Genomic DNA, 19,127 nt, shown 5'->3' with positions numbered 1-19,127 from the left:
AGTTCTTACAACTAGATACCATGATGACATGCACAGCCATGGGAGCCAAAGTCTCTGCACTGGACAGGACCACCACCTTCTGGACAGCATCACTCTCAGAAGTAACTGGCACATCACACCATGAACCACAGGATCACCATCAGTAGCAGGAACAAGACCTGTAGAGGGATTTAAGGATACAAAAGAAGCCGCAAGCCCCAACACCAGAGTGAGAACCCTAGGCTTCATGATATCAGCAACCACAGGAAGACTGGAAACTGACAATACTGGACCAGCTGTAGCAACAATAGCTGAAATTTGGAGGACAGACACTACTGGGACATCTAGAACTGGAACTTTGACATCAAAAGGATTATATTTAATCTGATTTGGTCCCTGTACAGTTACCTGTGCCCATGACCTTTTGGGTTTACTTGTACTGTCTTTAAAGAAGTGACAAGGCAGGCCACACCCATTACAGGTTATTTCTTTCTTAAAATGTGCTGCAAAATAACCTCTTTCCCCACAATTACAGCACAGGTTCTTGAGGACATCTTTACATGTAGCTTGAGTGTGACCAAACATTTCACTCCTTCGGAATAGCTGGGGCATTCCAGGATAAAAGCAGTAGCCTCTGTAGATTCCAATGATCACATTTGGAGGTGGATGCAGCTCACTCACGAAAACAAACAGATTACCTTCTTTTACCAGTCCACAATCCATACTCATTCATAATCTTGTGGGAAAATCACACAGAAGAACAATAGCATCTCAACTAATTGAAAATACAATCTTCATCAACATAAGTATTGTACATATGGACCACAAGAGGAACTTTTACACCACTGTAAAGAAGAGTAAAAAGAATACTATCAACCTTTAAATTATTGCAAGTCTCAAGAGTCTTCTAATACAGGTTTTGGCAATCACCAGTAGTCTTTAAGTTCAACTAGAACACTCCTCTTGCAGAATCCGGCAGACAGTACCAACTCTCTTTTTCATTCCCAGGGTGACTATGAGCACATCCTCCACAACATACTTCAGTTTCCATTCTTCTTTCTTTCAGGAACCTCAATTCAAATTGAGTTCTTCAGTCTGGCATCAGAGCCAGAAAAATAATGTAGAAAAGATGGCATCTTGGACATTCACCTCCATATAGCAGCAAGATAATCTTGGAATAATCCTCCAGGTCGAGAGGCATAGACCTTACGCCAGGGAATCGCAACCTGATTGCGCAGAATAGGACCTCCCCCAATAGCAGCATGTGGCTTAAGCCCATAAGGCGATGCCATAAGGTCGAGGGAGCCCGTTCCTTAGCACTTTAAGAAGAGATAATAAAAGGGGGTCACAATCTATATGTTTTGAAGAGAAACTAGAGTATTAGATTTTGGCAGCTAGGCGCTTTTTTGGGGCAGGTGAAGCAATATATTTTCAGCTTCAGGTGACATTCATCTTTCTAGAACACCTATTAAGCCAATTTTTAAATGTGCATTTGCCACGCAGCAACAGGGATTCTTTCCTTTTTGTAAAAAAAAAAGTATCCCCTTCATTGCAACTAAATCTTGCAGGAAGTGCAGTTATGCATATGCAAATGTCAAACATTTTTCAAGAACTAAAAAATTCTAGAAAAAGGAAGAACGCTTGCATTTTTTTCACCACCTGTTGCTTTAGAACCCACATTTCTATTCTTAAGCTTCTAATATGAAACCCCAGCAAGCCAGGGTATATAAAAATTGAAAAGAAACTCAGTTATGCTCCTCTCCATGGAAATCTTTTGTAAAAGGCGATTTTATTATCAAAACATTCAAATACAAAGAAACATTAACAATGGTAAAACCACATTAAAACTTAGTGACCATAAAAACAAATTCAATAAAATCCTAAAATCAGATGTCAAACTTATAATGCATAAAATCAAAATGAATAAAATGCAAGATAAAAATATTTAAAACATCTGTTAAGACATCATTTGTATTTTCCACATATTTATACAGTTTTTTTTAACTTTTGAGGTTCCCATTTGTTTACAATTTCTTAAATAATTTACTTTCATTTCATTGTATGCCATGGCAAGACAATCTTGAACAGATAATAAATCTTTTTTAAACAATAAAATATTTCTTGCTTTCCATAAAGCCTCTTTTAAACAATTTAAAACAATCCATAAAACGGGTGCAGAGTCTAGCCACGTTCAGAGATGGCTGCTAATTAACAGAGCTCCGTAGTCCCCTGTGTGTTATTGCTCATAAGCTAGCTGAACCGCCATCAATCTAAGCCATAGCAAGCTCTAAACCTGATTCCCCAAGCCTTAGGGACCGCGGGCTTCCTCACCTAACGGAATCTACAAAGGAGAAGTGATTTATATCACCTTGCAGCCCTGAAACTGCGCGTCATACTGCCTGAGCACCGAACCTAACTGTGGAGCGGCAACTTACACAGGGCTCAAGTGCACACACATCGGAGAAACACAGAAGGGCACATACCCCCTCAAGACCCCTGAGAAAGTACCTGAGCCTTAACAGCTGTGCCGCATCGCCTTCTCTAGCGGCGGTGACAGAGCCGCGACCACGTGGCCCTCCATGAACATTGGAGTGTAAGATCAGGGCACCCGGTATAACTGAGACTCCATCCTTCCTGCAAACATCGTCTTGTGAGCGAGCGGACCCTGCGGCCCTGAGCAGAGAACAGATGTGGTTTGGGGTGAGTTCGGCCACAGGCCTTTAAATTACTACCTACACACGGGCCTTAACGGTGCTCCTAACCAGCCCCAGGGAAACTTATTTCTTGATCCTGAGGGAGCGATTGCATCTACATGCACATACTTGTGCAACAGGGGAACCAGCTGCCCTCATTTAGTCATATATTCAGAGGGGCCTATTGAAACACACAACTGAGGGGAAAATACATAGGCCTTGGATGAACACTTAATTACAGTTCCTATAGACGTCCCACAGGCAAAGGAAGGGAGCAGATACGCTTCTGCGGCCTACCCCCCCTCCTAAAGCAGACTTGCCAGGCCTACACCACTTTGGCTACTGGACAGGACAGCTTGCCTTCTATAAACTCAAGCCTCACATCTGCAATGACTAGCAAAAGGACCCCTAAGCCCCCTAAGACTTTACAGCCCTCTGTAATGGAGAACTATCTTATTCCTGCTGACTCTGTTCAATCAACTAACAAACCAACTCACGACATAACAGGTCCATCATCAGCTGACCATGAACACAGATCTAACATAAACTCTCCAGGTTATCTTACAAAGGATGACATTACTCACCTCTCCTCCAAAGAGGACATTAAAAATGCTATGCAAGATTTTAAAAATATGTTTGGGAAGCTTAAAAGGGACATAGGAGCATTAAACCACCGTGTCATACAACTAGAAGAGAAGCAAGAGTCACTTAATTCAGATGTGCAACACCAGGCCAGTCTTTTGCAAGCACAGGAAGGTACGGTTCATTCTCTTATGGACCGTATAGAGGATCTAGAAAACCGGAGTAGGAGGAGTAATCTCCGACTTCGGGGCATATCAGAGGCTGTAGACCCTTCTGCATTACAGCCCTACATTCAGGACTTTATTAGGTATCTGAAAAACAATGCTGCAGCACAGGAAATACACATTGAGCGGGCACATAGAGCCTTACGCCCTAAGCCACCCAATAGGGCCCCCCCCAGGGACATAATAATCAAATTCTTATCATTTCGGGACAAAGAAGAGGTGCTCAAGTTAGCAAGGGCAAAACATCCTATCACCTTCAGAGGCACTGAGGTCCAAGTGTTCTCGGATTTGTGTCCCACAACACTGCAAAAGCGGAGAGACATGAGGCATATTACCTCAGCGCTGAAGGAGAAAAATATCACATATAGATGGGGGTTCCCTACATGCTTGATTGCTACAAAAAATAATATTTCTCACATCCTCAGGTGCCCTGATGACCTTCCGGGTTTCAGCCAGGCCTTGGGCCTAGATTTAGAACTCCCACGCCACGAGGACGTACCTTGCAGGGCTCCTGCCGCTGTTGCCCACGAGGAGGCCCTGCGGCATCATGACTAAAACAAACAACTTTAGTTCGCTGTTTTTGCTTTCTCCCTTTTTTAGGCTGCCCATATTGGAACTGTAGAAATTTGGTCATCTAATGGACTTAAGCCCAAGAGGGAATCCTTCAGCACCCTAACAGAACCCTCAGGTCACCTATAACACAAAATGTTCACACTGTTTAATGTGTCTGCTAGTTATATTTAAGTTCTGTTCATAATCCATGCCACCTTACCCTGATTGCTGTTATTATCTATTTGATATTGTGGTTTTATATGTTCCTGACCTACATGATCTCACTTATATGCCTATAATGCTTGCCATTGCTCCTAATCTTTCTGATACGTGCTTATTGTTATGGTATAAGCAGATATCGGGAGCCGGAATCTCTGTGACATACGCGGCTTGCTCCTGTTTGAACTATAGAGATCTGGGCACTTAATGACACTGTGCATAAGAAAGAATCCTGCGGTACTTGAACAGAGCGCTCAGGTCACGTGTGTCACAAAATGTTCTCACTGTTTAACATGTCTGTTGGTAATGTTTACTTTCTGATCATAGCCTATACCACCTCACTTTGATTGTTGTTTTTGTCTCACTGATATGGTGATCCTCTGGGTTCCCGGTCTAACTGACCTCAATTGTATACTTATAATACTTATCAATGTTTCTAATTATGTGGGTTTTTTTTTTTTTTTTTTTTTCTCACTTGTTTATTGTTGTTATAATCACAGTAATAAGGAGTCAAGGTTTCTATGTCACACAAAGGGATACCCTTGGAAACATTAGCAGTATATTAGATTAAAATATGGATTGCAGAGATTTATGATGATAACTTTTCAAACCCCTTGACATGAGAACTAATAGTAGTAAATTAGAATCGGCCATCCCTAAACACCCAGGGCTGATACTTATCACTGGGTTTAATAATATTATATGATTAGAATAACCCCACGAATGCCACCCCTCCAGAATCCAAAGGGGAAAAAAAGAATAAGAAAACACCCAGTATTCTCATAGAGTTATTATAAGGGGTTATTCAGAACCTAATCAGACACACAATTAGAGAAGGTTTTTTTGTTTTTTGTTTTTTTGTGTGACAATCCTATTCTTAACTGTACAGGGAGATTGCTTTACAGACTTCTATATTGTAACAAAGGTTCAGCTAGGTTTCTGCAAATTAAGTTAAATGTTTATGTTATTATGCGATACACACGGGGACAACTACCCCTGATATTTTGTTGTATTTTTGGTATTTATTGTCGATAGAACTGTTCTTAATTGTTGTTGTAACTGTTTCATACATTGTACAGTTCACAGTAAACTATTCTCATTCCTTTCTTTTCTAGCCTTGTTAGACAAGACTTCCCACCTCCACTCTTGTCTTGCTTCCCTTTACCCATCTCTTCTCTCTCCTTCTCCTTAACTCTTCTCCCCTTTTTTTTTTTTTTTTCTCCCTTCCCTCCCCTCCCTCCCTGCCCTCCCCCTTCCCTCCTTCCGTACTCACCTACTCTTGGGGGAACTCCTCCAGACACCCCCCCATACAGCTTCTGCTACATAACCCCAGATAGCATGTCAAAGCAAGCTGCTAAGCGCAAGCCGCACCCGCTTGAACTCATAACAATCAATGCAAAGGGGCTTAATAGCCCTTCCAAACGCGCTATAGCATTGAGGGATTTACACAGAATGGGTGGGGATTTAGTTTTCATACAGGAAACACACTTTGAGTTAGCACATGAGCCTAAGTGGTATAGTCGACAATACCCGCTAGCCTACTTTGCTTCGACTACAAAAAAAAGAACGGAGTTGGGATAATTTTCAGCGTGGAAGTACCCTTTCAACTTGCAAGCATATACCGCGACCCTGAGGGCAGATTTCTGGTGCTTACTGGTACTCTACACAATAGGCCTATTACTTTAGCCAACATATACTGCCTGCACACCTCCCAGCACCTCTTTCTCCAGAAGGTTACCCGTAAAATCCTAGAAATGCAAATAGGAATCCTGTACCTCGGTGGGGATTTTAATGCCCCTCTCAATCCCACTCTTGACACCTCTAGCGGCCTCTCCAGTACCCCGCATAAGACACTTAAACGAATGTCCGCAACTCTGGCAGAGATGAGAATCCATGACATTTGGCGTACGCATCATCCAATTGACAAAAACTTTACTTTCTATTCACACCCTCATCATAAATACTCTAGGATAGATTATTTACTTACAGGCTCCATTGGCCTAACTATCACCAAATCCAGTACAATCTCTACGATTACATGGTCCGATCACACCCCAGTGTGCTGCACCATTCAATGGCCCAACACGCCAATCACTCCTTTTGTATGGAGACTTGACAATACCCTCCTAGATGATCCGGTGTTTAACACAGACATCAAGAAATCCCTGACAGAATTCTTTCGATTAAACACGGACAAAGAGCTAAGCGGTCCCACTATCTGGGAAGCGCATAAATGTACCATCAGGGGCCTCTTGATCGAACGCAAAGCAAGACTTAAAAAAATGAGGAGAGAACGATACAATAATCTTCTGAAGCAGGTTGAAAACTGGGAACAATGTCACAAGCGATCCCCACGTGACGAAACGGGGCTGGCACAACTAAACGCGGCCAGAAAGGAACTTTTGCAGTTTTTGCAGGAGGATTATCAAAAGCAGGCTCTTCACCTGCAAAAGATATTCTATGAACAAGGTGACAAGCTTGGGAAGCTGCTCGCTAGAGCGGTAGCCAGCAAAAAAGTTAAAGCGTATGTCCATCACACTGTTGCCGCAGACGGGAGTATTCGGGCTGATGCAGACTCTATTGCTGTATAACCTGGAGAACCCCACAGAAGGTGGGGAAAACCCATCCGCTCGCCTAAGAGCAGACGAAGATGCCAGTGCCTATCTCCGGGCTGTAGACCTCCCTTCAATATCGGAGGAAGACAGGAGACTCTTGGAGCTTCCGATCTCAGCAGACGAAGTCCAAAGAGCAATTAAAGATCTCCCGGCGGGCAAGAGCCCTGGGCCTGATGGATTTGGCCTGAAATATTATAAGATCTACTCGGATGTCCTTATCCCAGAATTAACAAGCCTATTTGCCTCCCTGCAGGAGTCTCCTAGACTCCCGGCTTCCATGCTGGAAGCGCATATAGCAGTAATTCCTAAACCTGGGAATCCCCCCGATCGGCCCGAAAATTTCAGGCCCATATCCCTCCTTAATTCCGATGTAAAAATACTGGCAAAAATACTGGCCACCCGTCTGAATAGGCTTCTCCCTGAGCTGATCTTTGCAGATCAGGTGGGCTTTGTGCCCGCTCGGGAGGCTAGAGATAATACCCTCAAGGTGCAACAGCTAATAACCTATGCCCATATGCATAATTTACCGCTTACCTTGGTCACAACCGACGCGGAGAAAGCGTTCGACAGGGTTAGCTGGAAATTTATCCGACTAACGCTGGACAGGTTCGGCTTTGGATCTGGGTTTTTCAATGTGGTTATGTCTCTGTATTCGACCCCTAACACTCGTGTGAGAGTTAATGGTACCCTCTCCGAGACTTTCCTAATCAGAAATGGGACAAGACAGGGGTGTCCCCTGTCTCCCCTCCTATTCGCTCTTGCGATTGAGGTTCTTGCAGCCAAGATCAGGGCCAATACGGGGGTGAAGGGCTTGAGGGTAGGAAGCATTGAACACAAGCTCTCGATGTATGCGGACGATGTCCTACTAACCTTAGCGGACTCGGACGCGTCATTAGATGAAGCCCTGGGGAACTTCAAAGAATACGGAGTCTTGTCTAACTTCCTTATTAACCCCCTGAAGTCTCAAATTTTAAACATCACAGAGCCCCCGGACAAATTTGCTGCATCTACAGCGAATTGCCCGCTAAGAGTCGCAACACATAACATCACTTACTTGGGGATCGTTATCACACCCAACCCCCCTGAAATTATTGACCTCAACTATAAAAAAATCTGTGACGAGGTTCTCAGGGACCTATCCAACTGGAAGAAGAAATCGCTCTCTTGGCTGGGTAGAATAGGAATCGTTAAGATGAACGTGCTCCCACGAGTTCTTTACATAATGCAAACGATCCCTGCGGTGGCGGCCTCACATTATCTCCAACGCTTACAAGTGGGCATTGAAACATATATTTGGAACGGAATTAGGCCTAGGATCAGAAGGTCCACAATGTATATGCCAAGAGATAAAGGCGGTCTGGGAGTACCGCTACTAAAAGAATACCTAAAAGCGATATTTCTCCAGAGAATTGTGGAGTGGAGTCGCAATTCCCAGGATAAACAATGGATACGTATTGATAACGAAATCCTACAACGTGGTAACTCGGGGGCTCTGGCCTGGGTCTCTGCCCGGAAACAGCCCGCAATCTCTTGCATTGTACCCATTGATTCATGACACTTTGATGATATGGGACAGGGTACTGAGTGAAGGCACATATGTGTCTACTCATACCTCACCAAATGTCCCTTTATGGGAAAATCCTGACATGGGAATGGAGCTCCCGAAACGACCTGTAGGGAGAGGCTACGCCTTAGTGGAAACTGCTTTCTCTAATGCCCTCCAAAATAATAAACTCAAAACACAGACGGAGCTAGCTGAGTGGGATCACGCGACATTCTCATCCTGGTACAGGATGGCGCAAATCACACACTTCTTCAATACCTGTAAGGACAGGGAGGCATTGACGAGAAATAGAACGCCTTTCGAGGCTCTATGCACGATGCAGCAATCATCGACGCACTTAATCTGTCTCCTGTACCAGTTCTTGCTGAGTGGGGGCGGTGTTGTCCTCCCGACTCATACCTCTCAATGGCAAGCTGATCTGGGAATGGATATATCCGAAGAGGACTGGCTTAAGATCTTCTGAAATGTCAAGAAGGCCTCCGTCTCTGCGAGGCTCTTAGAAATGCACTACAAACTAATTAGTAGATGGTATCTAACGCCTCAAAGACTACAGAAAATTTACCCTAACACTGATGGGAGATGCTGGAGGGGCTGCGGAGAAGATGGTTCGTTCCTCCATATCTGGTGGACTTGCCCACATATACTGCCATTCTGGGAGAAGGTGCTGGGAGAAATGAGCAATATATTGGGAACTATCATACCCCCTAAACCAACATATCTGATCTTTCACGATCTGCCCAAAGTGGTGGGAGCGGATAAGCACATACTTCTTCTTCTAATGCTAGGCGGCGCGGAGGGACTCATCCCTGCGCACTGGAGGAGTCCTCAGACCCCTACTGTGCAGGAATGGAGACACAAGGTGGGAGACCTCCTCAGGCTGGAGCGCTATCACTTCCTTAAAACTGGGAGGCTTGTCACACATGAGATGATGACTCTGGCCTGGGAGGGCAAATGGCTATAATCAACACACAAACAGCTCTGAAACAACACTTAGTAACTCTCCTCCATGTAACCCACCTTACCTCTTATCCTATCCCCTCCCTCCATCCTTTCCTTTTTCTTTTTTTTTCTCTCTCCCCCTCTTCTCTCACCTGGCTTTTCTTGCCCTGCTCTTAACTCTTTCTATACCACTCTGTACGAGTGATGACATCAGATCTTTGAATTTCAGCAGCATGAATAGAGCGTGCTGAAAATAGATTTATATAACCTTGCTTTAATATCTGATGTCGAATTCCTAAGTTTATGTTCTAACTGACTATAGTATTCTAATACCGCAAGCTCTTAAGCTCGAGGATACAAGCTCAAGATTATAGATCTGTTCTTAAAGCAAAGAAAACAAAAAATTTATAATTTCAATGGACTTTCATGCTCACATCATTTGCTTCCTGAAAACAATGTACTTCCGATATCTCTGGTATGACAGTATGGGCCGCCTAATGAGATGGGCGAGACCCCTGCTCTCTGTCTAGATTAACTATGTTCAATGATGGTTGTTATATGTATTTTCTTGCCAAATTTAATAAAGCTTGTTTGAAAAAAAAAAAAAAAAAAAAAAACAATCCATAAAACACGCGACTGGTCACCTAAAAGACAATTAAAAAGGTAAAAGGGCCGTATAAAACCACTTCATGATCTAAAGCTCTTAGACCTGTAATACATTTTAATAGTGGCCCGGCTAAATGCCACACTTCCTGCACATAAAAACAATTCTAAAATAGATGGACAGATTCATCAGAGGCACAACCTTCACAGGGACATGTTGCTTGTGCCACAAAACCTCTCCTGTACTGAAAACCCCTGGTTGGAAGACATTGATGAACTTTAGACTAGGCTAAATATTTCTAAGAGTTTGATATATAAGGCAGGGACACTTTTTGCCAAACCATCTTTGACGTGGCCTCTGAAAAATTAGCCACCGGCTCTAATCTTTGCTCACTTATTAAGGCAGATGTTAATTTCTTTTACTCACATAAAGTATTAGGGCTAAAACTCTGGAGGTGATAGAGGCGAATATTTTTTTCTAAAATAACGTACTGCTGAGGTGGATTTAAAAGCGTAGGAAATTTAAAAGATATTGGGGCGGAATTATCAAGTTCCGTATGGAGCTTGATGCCCCTGTTTCCGCGCGAGCCTTGAGGCTCGGCGGAAACAGCAGTTATGGTGCAGCAGTCTAAAGACTTAGAAAAAGGAAGAACACTTGCATTTTTCTCTTGTAAGGTGTATCCAGTCCACGGATCATCCATTACTTGTGGGATATTCTCATTCCCAACAGGAAGTTTCAAGAGGACACCCACAGCAGAGCTGTTATATAGCTCCTCCCCTAACTGCCATATCCAGTCATTCTCTTGCAACTCTCAACACGCATGGAGGTAGTAAGAGAGAGTGGTAAAATATAGTTAGTTTTTTATCTTCAATCAAAAGTTTGTTATTTTAAATGGTACCGGAGTTGTACTATTTTATCCCAGGCAGTAAATAGAAGAAGAATCTGCCTGAGTTTTCTATGATCTTAGCAGGTTGTAACTAAGATCCATTGCTGTTCTCACATATGTCTGAGGAGAGAGGTAACTTCAGCGGGAGAATGGCGTGCAGGTTACTCTGCTATGAGGTATGTGCAGTTACAATTTTTTCTAGAAATGGAAAATGCTAGAAAATGCTGCTGATACCGGATTAATGTAAGTTAAGCCTGAATATAGTGATTTAATAGCGACTGGTATCATGCTTACTCTCAGGGGTAATACCCTTATAAAAATGCAATATAAAACATTTGCTGGCATGTTTAATCGTTTTTATATATGCTTTGGTGATAAAACTTTATTGGGGCCTAGTTTTTTCCACATGGCTGGCTTAAATTTTGCCTAGAAACAGTTTCCTGAGGCTTTCCACTGTTGTAGTATAAAAGTTACAGTTGTTGCAGTTAAAATTACAAACTGTGACATCCAGCTTCCCTCAGGAGTCCCCTGTATGCTATAGGACATCTCTAAAGGGCTCAAAGGCTTTCCAAAGTCGTTTATTGGGGAAGGTAGGGCAACAGCAGGCTGTGGCAGTTTGTTGTGTCTGTTAAAAAAATGTCTATATTGTTTTTTTTTATCCGTTTTGTGAATTAAGGGGTTAATCATCCATTTGCAAGTGGGTGCAATGCTCTGTTAACTTATTACATACACTGTAAAAATTTAGTTTGATTTACTGCCTTTTTTCACTGTTTTTCAAATTTTGACAAAATTTGTTTCTCTTAAAGGCACAGTAGCGTTTTTTAGATTTGCTTGTTAACTTGATTTAAAGTGTTTTCCAAGCTTGCTAGTCTCATTGCTAGTCTGTACAAACATGTCTGACATAGAGGAAACTCCTTGTTCATTATGTTTAAAAGCCATGGTGGAACCCCCTCTTAGAATGTGTACCAAATGTACTGATTTCACTTTAAGCAATAAAGATCATATTTTGTCTTTAAAAAAATTTATCACCAGAGGAATCTGATCAGGGGGAAGTTATGCCGACTAACTCTCCCCACGTGTCAGATCCTTTGACTCCCGCTCAAGGGACTCACGCTCAAATGGCGCCAAGTACATCTAGGGCGTTTATAGCGATTACTTTACAAGACATGTCATGGATAATACACTGTCAGCGGTATTAACCAGACTACCTGAATTTAGAGGTAAGCAAGATAGCTCTGGGGTTAGACGAAATGCAGAGCATACTGACGCTTTAAGAACCATGTCTGATACTGCCTCACAATATGCAGAAGCTGAGGAAGGAGAGCTTCAGTCTGTGGTTGATGTTTCTGACTCAGGAAAGATGATGCAACCTGATTCTGGTATTTCTACATTTAAATTTAAGCTTGAACACCTCCGCGTGTTTCTCAGGGAGGTTTTAGCTGCTCTGAATGACTGTGATACAATTGCAGTGCCAGAGAAATTGTGTAGACTGGATAAATACTATGCAGTGCCGGTGTGTACTGATGTTTTTCCAATACCTAAAAGGTTTACAGAAATTATTATTAAGGAATGGGATAGACCAGGTGTGACGTTCTCTTCCCCTCCTATTTTTAGAAAAATGTTTCCAATAGACGCCAACACACGGGACTTATGACAGACAGTTCCTAAGGTGGAGGGAGCAGTTTCTACTTTAGCAAAGCGTACTACTATCCCTGTCGAGGACAGTTGTGCTTTTTTAGATCCAATGGATAAAAAATTAGAAGGTTACCTTAAGAAAATGTTTATTCAATAAGGTTTTATCCTACAGCCCCTTGCATGCTTTGCTCCTGTCACTGCTGCTGCGGCGTTCTGGTTTGAGTCTCTGGAAGAGGCTTTACAGGTAGCGACTCCATTGGATGACATACTTAGCAAGCTTAGAGCTTTTAAGCTAGCCAATTCCTTTGTTTTCTGATGCCATTGTTCATTTGACTAAACTAACGGCTAAGAATTCTGGTTTTGCTATACAGGCGCGCAGGGCGCTATAGCTTAAATCATGATCAGCTGACGTGACTTCAAAATCTAAGCTGCTTAACATTCCCTTCAAGGGACAGACCTTATTCGGGCCTGGTTTGAAGGAGATTATTGCTGATATCACTGGAGGAAAAGGTCATGCCCTTCCTCAGGACAGGTCCAAATCAAGGGCCAAACAGTCTAATTTTCGTGCCTTTCAAAACTTCAAGGCAAGTGCAGCATGAACTTCCTCTAATGCAAACAAGAGGGAACTTTTGCTCAGTCCAAGACGGTCTGGAGACCAAACCAGACCTGGGACAAAGGTAAGCAGGCCAAAAAGCCTGCTGCTGCCTCTAAGACAGCATGAAGGAACGGCCCCCTATCCGGTAATGGATCTAGTAGGGGGCAGACTTTCTCTCTTCACCCAGGCGTGGGCAAGAGATGTCCAGGATCCCTGGGTGTTGGAAATTATATCCCAGGGATATCTTCTTGACTTCAAAGCTTCACCCCCAAAAGGGAGATTTCACCTTTCACAATTATCTGCAAACTAGATAAAGAGAGAGGCATTCTTACACTGTGTACGAGACCTCCTAGTTATGGGAGTGATCCATCCAGTTCCAAAGGAGGAACAGGGACAGGGTTTTTACTCAAATCTGTTTGTGGTTCCCAAAAAAGAGGGAACCTTCAGACCAATTTTGGATCTAAAGATCTTAAACAAATTCCTCAGAGTTCCATCATTCAAGATGGAAACTATTCGTACCATCCTACCTATGATCCAGGAGGGTCAATATATGACTACAGTGGATTTAAAGGATGCTTATCTTCACATTCCGATAACAAAGATCATCATCGGTTTCTCAGGTTTACCTTTCTAGACAGGCATTACCAGTTTGTAGCTCTTCCCTTTGGATTAGCTACAGCCACAAGAATCTTTACGAAGGTTCTAGGGTCACTTCTGGCGGTCCAGGCCACGGGGCATAGCAGTGACCCCTTATTTAGAAAAGAGTTCTCTATCCCCACTCACAAGAGTTTCCTTCCTAGGTAGATAGATTCTGTAGAAATGAAAATTTACCTGACGGAGTCCAGGTTATCAAAGCTTCTAAATTCCTGCCGTGTTCTTCATTCCATTCCGCGCCCTTCGGTGGCTCAGTGCATGGAAGTAATCGGCTTAATGGTAGCGGCAATGGACATAGTGCCGCTTGCACGCCTACATCTCAGACCGCTGCAACTATGCATGCTCAGTCAGTGGAACGGGGATTACACAGATTTGTCCCCTCTACTAAATCTGGATCAAGTGACCAGGGATTCTCTTCTCTGGTGGCTATCTCGGGTCCATCTGTCCAAAGGTATGACCTTTCGCAGGCCAGATTGGGCAATTATAACAACAGATGCCAGCCTTCTAGGTTGGGGTGCAGTCTGGAACTCCCTGAAGGCTCAGGGATCGTGGACTCAGGAGGAGACACTCCTTCCAATAAATATTCTGGAAGAGCGATATTCATTGCTCTTCAGGCTTGGCCTCAGTTAGCAACTCTGAGGTACATCAGATTTCAGTCGGACAACATCACGACTGTGGCTTACATCAACCATCAAGGGGGAACAAGAAGTTCCCTAGCGATGTTAGAAGTCTCAAAGATAATTCGCTGGGCAGAGACTCACTCTTGCCACCTATCAGCTATCCATATCCCAGGTGTAGAGAACTGGGAGGCGGATTTTTTTAAGTCGTCAGACTTTTCATCCGGGAGAGTGGGAACTCCATCCGGAGGTGTTTGCACAATTGATTCATCATTGGGGCAAACCAGAACTGGATCTCATGGCGTCTCGCTAGAACGCCAAGCTTCCTTGTTACGGATCCAGGTCCAGGGATCCCAAGGCAACGCTAATAGATGCTCTAGCAGCGCCCTGGTCTTTCAACCTGGCTTATGTGTTTCCACCATTTCCTCTGCTCCCTCGACTGATTGCCAAGGTCAAGCAGGAGAGAGCATCAGTTATTTTGATAGCGCCTGCGTGGCCACGCTGGACCTGGTATGCAGATCTGGTGGAAATGTCATCCTTTCCGCCATGGACTCTGCCTCTGAGACAGGACCTTCTACTTTAGGGTCCTTTCAACCATCCAAATCTAATTTCTCTGAGACTGACTGCCTGGAGATTGAACGCTTGATTTTATCAAAGCGTGGCTTCTCCGAGTCAGTCATTGATACCTTAATACAGGCACGAAAGCCTGTCACCAGGAAAATTTACCATAAAATATGGCGTACATATCTTTATTGGTGTGAATCCAAGGGTTAGGATTCCCAGGATATTATCTTTTCTCCAAGATGGCTTGGAAAAAGGATTGTCAGCTAGTTCCTTAAAAGGACAGATTTCTGCTCTGCTTCATTTGCACAAGCGTCTGGCAGATGTTCCAGATGTTCAGGCATTTTGTCAGGCTTTGGTTAGAATCAAGCCTGTGTTTAAACCTGTTGCTCCCCCATGGAGCTTAAATTTGGTTCTTAAGGTTCTTCAAGGAGTTCCGTTTGAACCTCTTCATTCCATAGATATCAAACTTTTATCTTGGAAAGTTCTGTTTTTGGTAGCTATTTCCTCGGCTCATAGAGTCTCAGAGTTATCTGCTTTACAATGTGATTCTCCTTATCTGATCTTCCATACGGATAAGGTAGTTCTGCGTACCAAACCTGGGTTTTTACCTAAGGTGGTATCTAACAAGAATATCAATCAAGAGATTGTTGTTCCATCCTTGTGTCCTAATCCTTCTTCAAAGAAGGAACGTCTATTACACAATCTGGACGTGGTTCGTGCTTTAAAGTTTTACTTACAAGCTACTAAAGATTTTTGTCAAACATCTGCTTTGTTTGTTGTCTACTCTGGACAGAGGAGAGGTCAAAAGGCTTCGGCAACCTCTCTTTCTTTTTGGCTAAGAAGCATAATCCGCTTAGCCTATGAGACTGCTGGCCAGCAGCCTCCTGAAAGGATTACAGCTCATTCTACTAGAGCTGTGGCTTCCACTTGGGCCTTTAAAAATGAGGCTTCTGTTGAACAGATTTGCAAGGCGGCGACTTGGTCTTCGCTTCATACTTTTTCAAAATTCTACAAATTTGATACTTTTGCTTCTTCGGAGGCTATTTTTGGGAGAAAGGTTTTACAGGCAGTGGTACCTTCCGTTTAAGTACCTGCCTTGTCCCTCCCTTCATCCGTGTACTTTAGCTTTGGTATTGGTATCCCACAAGTAATGGATGATCCGTGGACTGGATACACCTTACAAGAGAAAACACAATTTATGCTTACCTGATAAATTTATTTATCTTGTGGTGTATCCAGTCCACGGCCCGTCCTGTCATTTTAAGGCAGGTAATTTTTTAATTTAAACTACAGTCACCACTGCACCCTATGGTTTCTCCTTTCTCTGCGTGCTTTCGGTCGAATGACTGGATATGGCAGTTAGGGGAGGAGCTATATAACAGCTCTGCTGTGGGTGTCCTCTTGCAACTTCCTGTTGGGAATGAGAATATCCCACAAGTAATGGATGATCCGTGGACTGGATACACCACAAAAGAAATAAATTTATCAGGTAAGCATAAATTGTGTTTTTTCACCACCTGTTGCTCTAGAACCCACATTTCTAATCTTAAGCTTCTAATAAGAAACCCCAGCAAGCCAGGGTATACAAAAATTGAAAAGAAACTCAGTTATGCTCCTCTCCATGGAAATCTTTTGTAAAAGGCGATTTTATTATCCAAACATTTAAATACAAAGAAACATTAACAATGGTAAAAGCACATTAAAACTTAGTGACCACAAAAACAAATTCAATAAAATCCTAAAAACAGATGTCAAAGACCACTGCTCCATAACTGATTCGCTGCCTCTGAAGCTGAGGTCTTCAATCCGCCCGATCCTATACGATCGAGTTGATCTAGCGGCTGATTGGCCACAAATCTGCAGGGGCGGCATTGCCCAAGCAGTTCTCGTGAACTGCTTGTCGAATGATAAATGCGGACAGCGTATCATGTTGGACAGATATTGATAATTGTATTAAATTTATACTTTCTAAAAAGATGACCAGCAGCGTATCTTAAAAAGGCAGCAAAAGTACTTTGTTTGTGAAAATTATTAAAACACATGGTAAAAAACTTCACATATGAAAACAAAGTATTATTTGGGGCACCTTTACCACTATTACCTTTTTTTGTTTAAATTATTTTATTGGGTTTATCATAATAAAGATAAAACAGTGCACCTTTTGGCACACAACAAGTCATAGAAAACTTACAGACATGGAAATACAAGCTTAACCCTAATTTGGGGTTGAACAACATCATTTACACATGATAAATATATTGCAGCCTACTATTATGCAGTGATAGGGGAGGGGAAATATGGATGGGAAGGGAACACAAACATTAGCATACTACCCGTCTAGGGCAACCTGAGAAGAGCTAGTATAACGCTCCATATACTAAATGGGGATGGTAAGGGTGCGGGAGGTCACATGTAATCTAGTTGAGGGGCTCCCTATGTATCAAGGCCCGGAAGCCAGAGGGTGTTCAACCTAGCTTTCCAATCAGCCTAAATCATTTCAAACATATCTGACTTTTCCAAGGAATAAAAAATATTTTTTTCCATTGAATATAGGTATGCCATGACATTAACTGTATCTGGCCAGGAAGGGGGGTTCACTCTTTTCCAGGCTCTAACTATGGACCATTTAACCGCTGAAAAGAGATATATACAAAGGTATCCCTAGTGCTTGGTCAATTTACAAGAGCCTATATGGAGCAGGGCCGTCTCCAGGTTCTGGGTAGATTAATCCCTAGTCTGGACAAAATGGTAAAGCAAGTATTCCAAAGTAGTTTAAGTTTGGTGCAGCTCCACCAGACATGTGTCATGTCACCTATGTGGTTGCAGTTCCTTCAGCATTTAGGGGTAGCTGAGGGGAACAGCTTAGCTAACCTGGCCGGGACATAGTACCAGTGTGTAAGGAGTTTAAAATATGTTTCATATATGGTGATACAATGAAGAGCCTTTTTTGTTAACAAGAGCGTACGCTGCCAGTCTTTTGTGGGTATAGATATGTCCAATTTTTGTTCCCATTTTATGATGTGGGTGGGTTTGTCTTCTGGTGCCGCTCCTTCAAGCAAGTTATAATGGATGGCCATGGGTTTCCCTAGCTTAAGTCCCTGTTACCATCTAGCCTCCCATAAGGTGGGTTGAAGTGAGGCTAAGGGTTTAAAGCCCCAACTAGCTAACAAACGTATTACTCGGGTATACTAAAAAAACAGAAAGAGTGGTACCGTCACCAAGTCCTTGATTTGGTCAAGTGTGATGAAGGTGTGGACCACATATCTGCTACTCTATCTATACCTTGTCGTGCCCAAGTGGTGGCGTGCAAGTCAGGCAAACCTGTAAGGAGACCTGAGATGATAGTTATGGGGGAGGGGTGGGGGCTATTTGTTTGTAGTGTCTAAGCTGTTCCCAAATGGCAAGACATTCTTTAATAATTGGATTGTCAACAGCTAAATTCATCCTACAAAGTGGGGGTCCAGATAAGATCCCTTAGAGGTATGTGAATGGGTAATGAGGCCTTCTCTAAAGCCCTCCACTTACTGTTCGAGTCCGTGATGCCCCACACTGAAACATGCGTTAACATAGCTGCCTCAAAGTATCGAATGATAGAAGGGGAGGCCACCACCCCCCCATGTGATCTAGGATATTGAAGAATTTTGTGAGCTATCCGAGGGCGTTTACCCTGCCAGATGTATCTAGTACATTCGCTTTGGAACTGTAGTAGTATGTGTTTGGGTAAGCGGATCGATAGGCACCTAAACTAGTAGGTTAGTTTAGGAAGAAAGCTCATTTTAAGGGCTGCCACTCTCCCCAACCAGGAGATAGATTTGACGTGCCATTTTTGTCTGAGGGTTCTAAGTTAAGCCAATAGGGGCCAGTAATTAGAGTTAATAATCGTGGGGAGGTCACTTGAAAGTTTAATCCCTAGGTGTGTGATACAGGTATCTGTGGCTACAAATTTATACTGATCATGTAAATGCTTAGAAAGGTTGGGAGGGAGTCCTCTCAAATAAAATTCCATTTTATTATGGTTCAGTTTGTAGTAGGAAAGGCTACTAAATGTCTCAAGTATCTCTAACAATCTAGGTATGGTTTGCAAGGGTTTGGAGGTAAATATCGTGGTATCATCAGCAAACAGTGCTACCTTTTGAGTCGTATTGTGGAGAGTTATGCCCTCCATCATACTATCTTTCCTGATTTGAGCTGCTAAAGGCTCTATC

The sequence above is a fragment of the Bombina bombina genome, chromosome 4 (assembly GCF_027579735.1).
Source record: "Bombina bombina isolate aBomBom1 chromosome 4, aBomBom1.pri, whole genome shotgun sequence".
Taxonomy (NCBI): domain Eukaryota; kingdom Metazoa; phylum Chordata; class Amphibia; order Anura; family Bombinatoridae; genus Bombina; species Bombina bombina.
The sequence above is the reverse complement of the archived record's forward strand: the minus strand, read 5'-3'. Positions refer to the sequence as shown.